This window comes from Canis lupus, chromosome X (genome assembly GCF_003254725.2).
Source record: "Canis lupus dingo isolate Sandy chromosome X, ASM325472v2, whole genome shotgun sequence".
In the NCBI taxonomy this organism is placed as follows: Eukaryota; Metazoa; Chordata; class Mammalia; order Carnivora; family Canidae; genus Canis; species Canis lupus.
This window is the reverse complement of record NC_064281.1, coordinates 49,679,741-49,691,746: the sequence shown is the minus strand read 5'-3', so window position 1 is coordinate 49,691,746 and position 12,006 is coordinate 49,679,741. Positions and strand designations below refer to the sequence as shown.

Below are 12,006 nucleotides of genomic sequence, written 5' to 3'. Positions count from 1 at the left end.
TTCTTCTAGATTGCCTAATTTATTGGTGTATAGTGGCTCATAGTACATTTTTAACATCGTTTTTATTTCCTTGGTATTGGTTGTGATCTCTCCTTTCTCATTCGTGATTTTATTAATTTGAGTCTTTTCTCTTTTGTTTTTAATAAAGCTGGCTAATGGTTTATCTATGTTACTCATTCTTTTAAAGAACCAGCTCCTGCTTTTGTTGATCTGTTGTACAGTTCTTCTGGACTCTATTTCATTGAGTTCACCTTGGATTAACTCTCTTCTGCTTAGTGTAGGTTTTATTTGCTATTCATTCTCCAGTTTCTTTAGATGTGAGGTCAGCTTTTTTGAGTTGTTTCCAGTTTTTTGAGGGATGCTTGTATTGCGATGTATTTTCTTCTTAGGACTGCATTTGCTGAATCCCAAAGTTTTTGAACAGGTGTATCTTCATTCATTAGTTTCCATGAATCTCTAATTCTTCTCTAATTTCCTGATTGACCAATCCATCTTTTAGTAGGATGCTTTTTAACCTCCACATGTTTGTCTTCCAAATTTCTTCTTGTGATTGAGTTCAAGATTCAAAGCATTATGTTCTGAAAATATGCAGGGGAGAATCCCAAACATTTGGCATCGGTTGAGACCTGATTTGTGACCCAATATCTGGTCTAGTCTAGAAATTTCCATGTGCAATTCAGAAGAATGTATTCGGTTCCGTTCGGATGTAAATTTCTCTAAATTTCTGTGAAATCCATCTGGTAAAGTGTATCATTTGATGCTCTTGTTCCTTTGTAGATGTTGTGTTTAGAAAATCTGTCATTTGCAGAACGTGCCATGTTGAAGTCTCCCAGTTTTGGTGTATTATTATCTAAGTATGTCTTTACTTTGGTTATTAATTGATTGATATACTTGGCAGCCCCGACATTAGGGGCATAAATATTCATGATTTCTAGGTCCTCTTGTTGGATATATCCTTTAAGTACGATATAATGTACCTCTTCATCTCTTACTACAGTCTTTTGGATAAACTTTAATTTATCTGATATAAGGATTGCTACTCCTGCTTTCTTTTGAGGACCATTGAATGTTTCTCCCTCCTTTCATATTCAGGCTGGAGGTATCCTTAGGTCTAAAATGAGTCTCTTAAAAAAAAAAACAAAATAAAATGTGTCTGTAGTCAGCAAATAGATGGGTCTTGCTTTTTTATCCAGTCTGAATCCCTGCGTCTTTTTTGGATCATTTAGCCCATTCACATTCAGAGTTACCTTTGAAAGATATGAATTTAGTGTCATCATAATACCTATTCAATCCCTGTTTTTGTGGATTATTTCTTTGGGCTTCCTCTTTCTTTTACAGAGTCCCCCTTACTATTTCTTATAGAGCTGGTTTGGTGATCACATATTCCTTTAGTTTCTGCCTATCTTGGAAGCTCTTTATGTCTCCTTCTATTCTGAATGAGAGCCTTGCTGGATAAAGTATTCTTCACTGCAGGATTTTCTCATTTAGGACCCTGAATATATCCTGCCAGCTCTTTCTGGCCTGCCAGGTTTTGGTGGAGAGGTCTGCTGTTAATCTAATTTTTTCCCATATAATTTAGGGATCTCTTGTCTCTCACTGCTTTAAGGATTTTCTCTTTCTCTTTGGAATTACCAAGTTTCACTATTAAATGTTGATATGTTGAACCGTTTTTATTTATTTTAGGGAGGGTCCTCTCTATCTCCTGGATCTGAATGCCTGTGTCCCTCCCATATTAGGGAAGTTCTCAGTTATGACTTGATCAAATGTGCTTTCTTCTCTGCACCCTATGGAACCCCAATTATACTTAGATTTTTTTCCTTCAGAGGCTGTCATTTATTTCCCTTAACCTTTCCTCATGATCTTTTAATTGGTTTTCTCTTTTTTCCTCAGCTTCCTTCCTTGCCACCAACTTGTCTTCTATGTCACTCACTCTTTCTTCTACCCCATTAACCCTTGTCATTAGGACCTCCAGTTTGGATTGCATCTCATTTAATTGATTTTATTTTTGGCCTGATTAGATCTAAAATCTGCAGTCATGAAGTCTCTTGAATCCTTTATTGTTTTTTCCATAGCCACCAGGCGCTTTATAATTCTTTCTGACATAGAATTATAATCCAAATTCTGTAACTCTGTGGGAGAGAATACTGTTTCTGAGTCTTTCTTTTGTGGTGAGTTCTTCTTTCTAGTCATTTTGCTCAGTGCGTAGTGGCTGTATGAGCGAGCTGCGTCAAGAACATCAACTACGACCTAAGTAAATTTCAGCCTAGATGATTCCTGGAGCTTTTCCAGTGCTGCTTGGTCAATAACTTACTCTTTCCCTGTTCTTTCAGCTGGTCTTCTGTGGGAGGGGCCTGCTGTGCTGATTCTCAGGTGTGTGAACCTGGGGAAGCTGCCCCGTCCCCCACTTGGTGCTGGGCTCAGTGGGAGTTGTTTATCTTGTGAGGCCTCTGTTTCCTTGGGTCCTGCACCTCCCAGGCACAGGGTGAAACAAAGAGGAACAACAACACTGGCAAACGCCAGCTCTCTAGCTCAGGAGTCAGTTCCCCCAGTAACTACTGCAGTCTCCCACTATGCACTGACCTGGATGCTCCTGGGGTGGGTGCGCTGATCTGCACAGCTTGGGGGCACCTGGCGGCTGGATAGTCCCTGCTGTCCTGTGCCTACCCCACCACCGCCTGTCCAGGGGGGAGTGCAGGATCCCTGGCTTTGTCCACCCAGTGCCCTGGGATCCAAGGCCTGTGCTGTTGGAATCACGCTCCCAAGGCCACAGGTCCCAAAGGCAGCAGGGCGCAGCGTCCTCCACCCAGATCCCCCGCCTGCTGGACCGGCTTCTCTCAGATGCCCCGCTGGGTGTGCGCTCCAGCTCTTTACCAAGATTGGCCCATAGCGTGGTGCAATTTCCCCCCAGGGCGCACTTCCTCTATTAGTGACTCCAGGAGACTAGAGGCTCCATTACCCCTCCTGCTATTCTGCTTGATTTCCCTGCTAAGCACCTTTCCATGCAGGAGGAATCCGGTACAGATTTTTTAAAGTTCCTGCTTCTGAAACCACAAATGTTGGAGAGGATGCGGAGAAAAGGGAACCCTCTTACACTGTTGGTGGGAATGTGAACTGGTGCAGCCACTCTGGAAAACTGTGTGGAGGTTCCTCAAACAGTTAAAAATAGACCTGCCCTACGACCCAGCAATTGCACTGTCGGGGATTTACCCCAAAAATGCAGATACAATGACATGCCGGGACACCTGTACCCCGATGTTTCTAGCAGCAATGTCCACAATAGCCAAACTGTGGAAGGAGCCTCGGTGTCCATCGAAAGATGAATGGATAAAGAAGATGTGGTTTATGTATACAATGGAATATTCCTCAGCCATTAGAAACGGCATATACCCACCATTTGCTTCAACGTGGATGGAACTGGAGGGTATTATGCTGAGTGAAGTAAGTCAATCGGAGAAGGACAAACAGTGTATGTTCTCATTCATTTGGGGAATATAAATAACAGTGAAAGGGAATATAAGGGAAGGGAGAAGAAAAAGACTCCTAACTCTGGGAAACGAACTGAGGGTGGTGGAAGAGGAAGAGGGCGGGGGGTGGGGGTGAATGGGTGACGGGCACTGAGGGGGGCACTTGGCGGGATGAGCACTGGGTGTTATTCTGTATCTTGGTAAATAAAAATTAATTTATTTAAAAAAAATAAAAGTAAAAAGTAATAAAAGTAATAAAAAATTAATTTATTTAAAAAAAAATAAAGTTCCTGCTTCTCCGGGGCTGGGCTTTCCCCACCTATCCTTAACCAGGCTCCTCACGGAGCCCCTCCCCCCTTGATTCTTATTTATTTATTTATTTATTTTCAGCCTTCCTACCTTGTTAGATCTGAAACCCCTTCTCACTGTAGTGTTCCAGCTGTTCTCTCTAAATCTCAGGTTGAATTTGTAGGTTTTCAGGATGATTTGAAAGTAATCTAGGTAAGTTGATGGAGTCAGGTGAGTGAGGCACCTACTCCTCCACCGTCTTGCCCCCCCCTTAATCATTACTTTAAATTCTGAATCAGGAGTATTACCTATATCTGTTTCATTTAGATACCTAGCAATGATATTTTCTTGTTCCTTCTTTTAGGATGAATTTCTCCATGTGGCATTTTGTCTAAGTCTTTATCATCCTCTTTGTGCTAGGAAAGCCTGTTGTATTTCCCTGCTCCTGAGAGTAACATCTTTATGAAGAAGAGGTCATATATAATGTCCTGAGCCTGGTGCTTCAGGAATTGTCTCTTTTGTATGGTGTGTGTACTCTGCTTTTGTGTTATGGCTGCTCTATCCCTCAGGTCAGTCCTCTGTAGAGTTTTTTATTAACCTGCAGTGGGGCGTGTTTGGACCTTGGCCAGAGTGTGGTGAGTTTTAATTTAGATGGTCTGCTTGTTATAAAAGACACGATGCTATTTCCAGCAGTGCTGAAGCTTTGCAGAACTTTATGGTCAGTAGATGTGGTGTATGCTGGGGTTTGTCCTGGTCTTCTGGGATAGGAGCCCAGTGCAGTGGTTCTCAGACACACTTGCTTGAGAAAAGCAGTACCAGCAAAGTACAGGGGAGGCAGGGTTTGATATAAGCAATTTTGGCCTCCAGTGTTGGCCCTGTGCTATTTATTCAAGTTAGATTATGCTAAGGGACAAGGGAGGGAAATGGTGCCAGCCAGCTCCCTTGTCTTCAGAGAGGGGAATTCATGTTTGTTGCTGTCAGGGAAGCCTTCCTAGAAAAATGAATATATTTCCCTCCTGCATCCTAGGTGTTTTTCAGATCACTGCTTACACACTGTCTGTGTCTAGGTCACTTGCCTGTCTGGAGAAGTGCAGTGTACTTTGGGGTTATTCCATACAGGCCAGCTGAGTTTCAGAACTCTAAAACTTTAGAGACCTGGAATGACAGGGGCCCACACTGGTTTTCTGTGTGGGGTGGGGGGATATTTCACTGTGCTGGGATTGATGCAGATTTGACCCAGAAGGGCAGTTGCACCAGAGCTCAGGCATGTGGAATTTGGGACAAAGCAAGCAGCTTTGCTAAATGGCTAGTGTCTGGGTTAGCCACCCTCATCAGGTGGCTCTGTCCCTATGCTGAGTGGCAGGGGAGGGTAATATCTCTCACCAGCTCCTTTGTCCCCAGAGAGGCAATGCCACCTCTCTCAGATGTACTCCAAGAAGGGGAAACCATCTCTCCCAGTGTGTCTCAGGAGATCTTCAAATGGTGCTGTCTGCCCCCCGGGCTACAACCTGACTGCCTTCTCTACGGGAGCACTGCAATGTCCTCAGTGCTGTATACCAGCCACAATACCGACCTCTGAAACTCAAGTCTTTGAGCTCCGCTGGTTGAAAAAACTCACAGAAACCAGCCCCTCTTATTTTCCCAGTCAGTAGCTTTGGAGAAGGTTTTTCCTTGTGTGTCCCCTGTGTGCTTTTCTCTTTTCTCTCTCTCTCCTAGCTCCACAGATTCTGTTTCTTGATTTGCCTCTCTCTCTTTTTCCCCTTTGCCTATTTGTTTTGTGTATTAATTCCACATATGAGTGAAATCATGGTATTTGTCTTTCTCTGACTTATTTTGTTAGCATAATACACTCTAGCTCCATCCATTTCATTGCAAATGGCAAGATTTAATTCTTTTTGATGGCTTGGTAATATTCTATTATAAATTTTATGTAATTATATATTATATTAATTATATATGTATTATAATTCTTTATCCATTCATCAGTCAATGGACTTTTGGGCTCTTTCTATAATTTGGCCATGGTAGATAATGCTTCTATAAACACTAGGGTGCATTATTCGTTTGAATTAGTATTATTCTATTCTTTGGGTAAATACCTACTAGTGCAATTGTTGGATCATGGCATAGTTTCATTTTTCACTTTTTGGGGAACCTCCATACAATTTTTCAGAGTGGCTCCACCAGTTTGTATTCCCAGCAACAGTGCAAAGGGGTTCCCCATTCTCCACATCCTCACCAACACCTATTCTTTCTTGTGTTGATGGCTTTAGCCATCATCACAGGTGTGAGGTGATATCTTATTGTAGTTTTGATTTTTATTTTCCTGATGATGGGTGATATTATGCATCTTTTAATGTGTCTTTGGCCATTCATTGCCTTCTAGGACATTAGAAAAAATATCTTTGGAAAAAATATCTATTCATGTCTTCTGTCCACTTTTTAATTGGTTTGTTCAGTCGTTTTGGGTATTAAGATTTATAAGTTCTTTATATATCTTGGATACTGTCCCTTATTAGATACATCATTTGTAAATATCTTCTCCCATTCAATAGGTTGCCTTTTAATTTTGTTGATTATTTACATGGAAATAGATTTTAATTTCTCCTGGTTAGATTCCTAACCAGGAATTTCTGCATCATATGATAAGCATACATATAACTTTTTATGATATTGGAAACTATTTTCCAAAGTATTGTGGCACTTTCCATCACCAGAAGGAGTGTATGAAGATTTCACTTGCTCTATATCCGTGACACTTGGTAATCAAGTGTGTATAAAAGGACATTATTGCCATCAAAGTGGTGTGTAAAGTAGTAATTCTTTGTAGTTTACTGTAGTTAACTTGCATTTTCCTAATGAGTAATTCTTTTGAGCATCTTCTTCATGGGTTATTTGCCACCAATATATCTTTGCTGAAATACCTATTCGGATCTTTGGCCCATTTTTCAATTGTTTGTTAACTTACTGTGGATTTTTTATGTATTCTGGATACAAAACCTTTAGATACAGGCATCACAAAGATGGTTTCCCAATCTGTGATTTGTCTTTACATTCTCTTAACTGTCTTTTGAATTGCAGAACTTCTCAATAGTGATGAAGTCTAAATCATTAATACTTTCTTTTATGGATTGTATTTCTGTAAAAGAAATCTTTGCCTAAGAGAAATTCACAAAAATTTTCTTCTATGTTTATGTCACAAATATTTTCTTCTGAGTTTTCCTCCAGAAAGTTTATTTTTTAGGTTTTACACATAAGCCTATGATTCATTTTCACTTAATTGCTGTATATGATTCAGATTATGTCAAAATTATTTATTTGTTTATATTTTGCATGTGAATATACAGTTGTATCAGGACCAGTTTTGAAAAGGACATGTTCTCCATAGCATTGTTTCTACACCTTTCTCAGAAACCAGTTGTTCTTATGTTTGTAGGTTTATTTCTGGACTTTCTTTTTTACTTCATAGTTCCATTTGTCCATCTTTATGACAATATGTCAATGTTGCTTTTTAAATTTATTATTGAAGAATAATGAACATATAATGTTATATTAGCCTCAGGTATATAACAGAGTAATCCAATCATTTTGTACATTGTTAATTGTTCACCACTGTAAGTGTTGTCACCATCTGTCACCTACTATATTATTACAATATTATTGACTATATTTGTTGTGCTGTATTTTTCATCACAACTTATTTATTTTATAAGTAGATTTTGTACTTTTTAATACTTTTTATCTATTTCATCAGCTTCCTCCTCCACATTTCAGTGGTACCCACCAGTTCTCTATTTTTAATAATCCATTTCTGGTTTTTTATGTGTTTTATTTTTTGATCCCACATATGAGGAGAATCATATGGAATTTGTCTCTGACTGAATTATTCCACTTAGCTGAATGCCTTCTAGGTTCATCCATGTTGTCACAAATGGCAAGATCTCATTCTTTTTATGACAAGCAATGTTCCATTATATATTTATATACCACATTTTCTTTATGCATTCATCTATTGGTAGACATTTGCATTGCTGCCATTTCTATTGTAAATAAAACTCAATAAATACAGGGGGTGCATATATCTTTTTGAATTAGTGATTTTGTTCTTTGTGTAAATACCCAGTAGTGGAATTATTGGATCCTATGATATTTCAATTAATTTTTTTCAGGAAACTACAAACTTTTTCACAGTAGGTGTACCAATTTATATTACCAACAACAGTGCATGATGGGTTCCTTTTTCTCTACATTCTCACCAACGCTTATCTCTTGTCTTTTTGATTCTAGCCATTGTAACAGGTATAAGGTAGTATGTCATTTTGGTTTTGATTTGCATTTCCCTGATGATTAGTGTTATTGAGCTTCTTTTCATATGTGGGCTTTACAATGATATGTCTTTGTAAAAATGTCTATTCAGATTCTCTGCCATTTTTAATCAGACTATTTGCTTTTTATGTATATCTTGAGTTTTATATGCTCTTTATATCTTTTGAATATTAATCTTTTATCAGACATATAATTTTCAAATATCTTCTTTCACTTAGTAGTTTGCTTTTTCATTTCATTGATCGTTTCTTTTGCTTTTTATTTTGCTATCGTCCCAATAGATTATTTTTGCTTTTGTTTTCCTTGCCTGAAGAGACATATCTACAAATATGTTGCAAAGGCTGATATCCAAGAGATTATTACCTGTGTTTTCTTTTAGTTTTATGGTTTCAGATCTCACATTTAGATCTTTAATCGATTTTAAGTTTATCCTCTGTTCTTTTGTGGGCATAGAATGAGCTCATATATTCGTGCCTCTATGTATAAGTCCACCAATACTATTGGATTTGTGTCCCAGTGTTAAGACTTTATTTAACTTGTGCCTCCCTAAAAATCTTCTCTCCAAATATTGTCACTTTAGGGGTTAGGGTTTGAATACATGTATTTTAGAAGGACACAATGCATTCTGTACTTTCTACTCTATGCCCCCCCCACCCCGGCACATCCTTCTCATGTGCAAAAGTCATTCATTCCTTCCCATAATCCCAAATGTCTTAAGCCATTGCAGCATATATGCCCAGCCCAAAGTCTCATCTAAATATCATCTCAAGTAGGTTTGGGTGAAACTTGTGGTATGATTCATCCAGAGTCAAAATTTCTCTCCATCTGTGAAAGCAGACAAGTTATATTTCCCAAGTATAGTAGTATAACAGGTATAGGAAAAACATTCTCTTTTTTAAAAGGAGAAATCAGAAAGATTAGATTGGCAGTTCCCAATGAAGTGCTAAACCTAGCATGTTAAGTTCCATTACATTTATTTAAACCCAGTGTATTTAATATATTCATCACAAGGGTTCAAACAGAGACTTAATTTAAATTAGTAATTTAAAAAACAGAAACAAAACAAAAATGATACCACAGCTTCAGATACAGAGTCCTAGACAGAAATGAAGAGGACAGACCATGTAGGGAGAAAATAAAAAGACAACACAAGGAAAGAGGCTGGGCAGTCAAGGATCTTGGCTGGTGACCTGCTTTGAGTAGGTTTCTTGCAGTTACTTCTTAAAGGCTGTGGAGTTTTTCCAGAGCTCAGCAGCATGTGTGTTCAAACGACTATCAATGTTGGGTTCTCCTAGCAAGCTGTGGATGAACAGCAGGATGGTCCTGACGTCACAAGGGCAGACCGTTTGTCCTTCAGGATGTCCAAGCAGATGTTACCCTGGGTGTCCATGTTGGGGTGGTAGCAGGGTGTGAGGAACTTCATTGTGGGTGCGCTGTAAGGGTAGCTACTGGGGAACTCCAGAGAGAGCTTATACCTCAGGTCTTCATATACTGTGCCAGCTGCTCCGTAGATGGTCCCCACCCATTTGAAAAGGTTGTCTGATTCAGGAAAGGCAGAAATTCCTTTGTCACCAGACATCATGAGGGTCATCAGCTCCTGCTGCAGCCTCTTGCCCATGGGGCCCTGGGCGGTGCCCCCGCTGGAGTTGGCTCCTTTCCAGGTAGTGGTGACACTGGCGGCAGCTGGGTCTCAGTTCTGGGAGGCCATCCTGGCGGCGCAGGGAGGGAGGCAGGAACTTGGAGAGCACAACTGCAACTGTCTATATTACATTTTTAAGGCTCAAGAATCAATTTCTTTGGCTAGGTAATTTGAGCAGCATCACCCCTACAACTCCTTGTGGCAGCCACATCCTGACAGCTCTATGCAGTCACCTTTCTCCATGAGGCACTAGTCAAGTATCCTGGCCTATTGGAACTAAGTAGGGGAACCCATTCTTTGAAAATGAGGAGAAAACAGCCTTGCCCCCTGGGTCTATTAATTGTGGGCTTATGGTGGGAGTGGCAGCCCTAATGATCTCTGAATCATGTTCAGCATCATTCTTGCCTTTACTTGAAAGAAAAAACATGTTTGAACTAAATAATTCTATTGTCCTTTCCTGCAAAATCCCAGAGTTTGAAAAACTTTATATTTCTGCTTTCCTTTGTGCATACTGACAGTGTCTATGCTTGTATAATCACATTTGTATTCCTGATGTCTGCTGAGATACCTGATTAAAATAATAAGTAATCTCAGAGTGGTTTCCAGCCACATCGTTCATGTTCTTTCCATAACATGTTTATGTTATATATATTTTGCAATATAGATGGAATTAGAGTTTTCTAAATCTTCAAGTTCTGGTTCCTTTTTGCTTAATGATTCTTTCTGGTTCTTTCTCTCCTCTTGCATTTAACTATAAACAACAAGGAGAAACCATCCTCACCTTCAACATTTTTCTTAAAAATCTCTTCAGCTAAGTATTCAATGTCCTTGCTCACATTTACTACCTCGTAAAACACTAGAACAAAATTCAGCCAAATTCTTTGCCACTTTATAACATGGATTACCTTTCCTCCAGTTTCCAATAGCATGTTCCTCTTTTCTCTGTAAGAACTCATCAGAAACACCTTTAATGACCATATTTCTATCGGCAGTTCTTTCAATGCAAGATAGGCTTTTTAAGCACATGCCCTAAACATGTCCAGCCTCTACTCATCACCCATTTCCAAAGCCACTTGCACATTTTTAGGTATTTATTAAAGTAACACCCCCACTTTACAGTACAAAAAGCTGTTCAGTCTTCTACAACAAAATATCATAGACTGGATGGCTTAAACAGCAGACATTTATTTTCTCACTAATAAAGGCAGTTATGGTCAACATGCAGCAAACTAGCTTTCTGGTGGGGGCTCTCTTTCTGATTTGCAGTTGGCCACCTTGTTGCTATATTTTCACATGGCCTTTCCTCTGTGCATTCAGAGAGAGAGAGAGAGAGAGAGCAATCTCTGGTGTCTCTTTCTTATGAGCACACCAATCCAATTGGATTAGGGTACCATATTTATTATCTCATTAACTTTAATTTCTTCTCCAAAGGACCACAAGCTAAGTGCATTCACACTGCGAATTAGGGCTTCAACATGGGAACTTTTGAGAGACACAATTCAGTTTATAACTAAACCCTAAATTTTATATGTATTAAAAATATCCATTAAGAATGAGGAAAAAATTTAAGATATCCTCAGATGAAGAAAACGTAAGAAAATTTGTGAGTAGCATATCTACCCTAAAATAAAGGAATTTCCTTTTTAAAAAGGAAATAAAAGAGGAAAACATGAAATAACAGGACGGAGAAAAAATATGAGAAAGAGGAAAAATATAATAATATTTTTATAAATAAAAATAATAATAAAATACAGTACATTTTCCTTATCCTGTTTAGTTTTCTAAATTATTTCTGATGGTGGAAGCAATAATGTAGTGCTAATATGGTTTTCAATGTATGTAGAAGAAATATTTCAGATAGTTATAAATGGTAGAAGGTGAAGGGGCATAAAGGTAGGTAATGATTCTACTATCATACCAATAAAGTGATGACACAATAGACTACAAAATTATGAAATGTAATACTTAGAGCAACCACTAAAAAACTATAGAAAAAGATACACTTAAAAACAGTATAGATAAAATATAATTCTGGAATATAATGAATTAAGCACAGGACAGCAGCTAAAAGAAAACAGAATAAAAGATCAAATGGTAAACAAGAATGAATTGGTACATTTAAGCTCTAACTTATCAATAAGTACACTAAATATAATTGGCCTAAGTATAGTAATTAAAAACTGATGAGCCAAGAGAATTTTAAAAATGTGATCCATTTATATGTTATCTACAAAACACTCACTTCAAATATATAGATATATGTATGTTAAAAGTGCCATGAATGGAAGA

The 12,006-nt window shown here is 38.6% G+C and overlaps 1 protein-coding gene and 1 pseudogene across 2 annotated transcripts in view; one reads left to right on the top strand and one right to left on the bottom strand.

The window, feature by feature from the left end:
* ZC4H2 (zinc finger C4H2-type containing) overlaps window positions 1–12,006 on the top strand; it is a 61,732-nt gene that overhangs the window by 27,441 nt on the left and 22,285 nt on the right. The window lies entirely within an intron of this gene.
* LOC112671775 (ubiquitin-conjugating enzyme E2 C-like) lies at window positions 9,248–9,786 on the bottom strand (annotated as a pseudogene).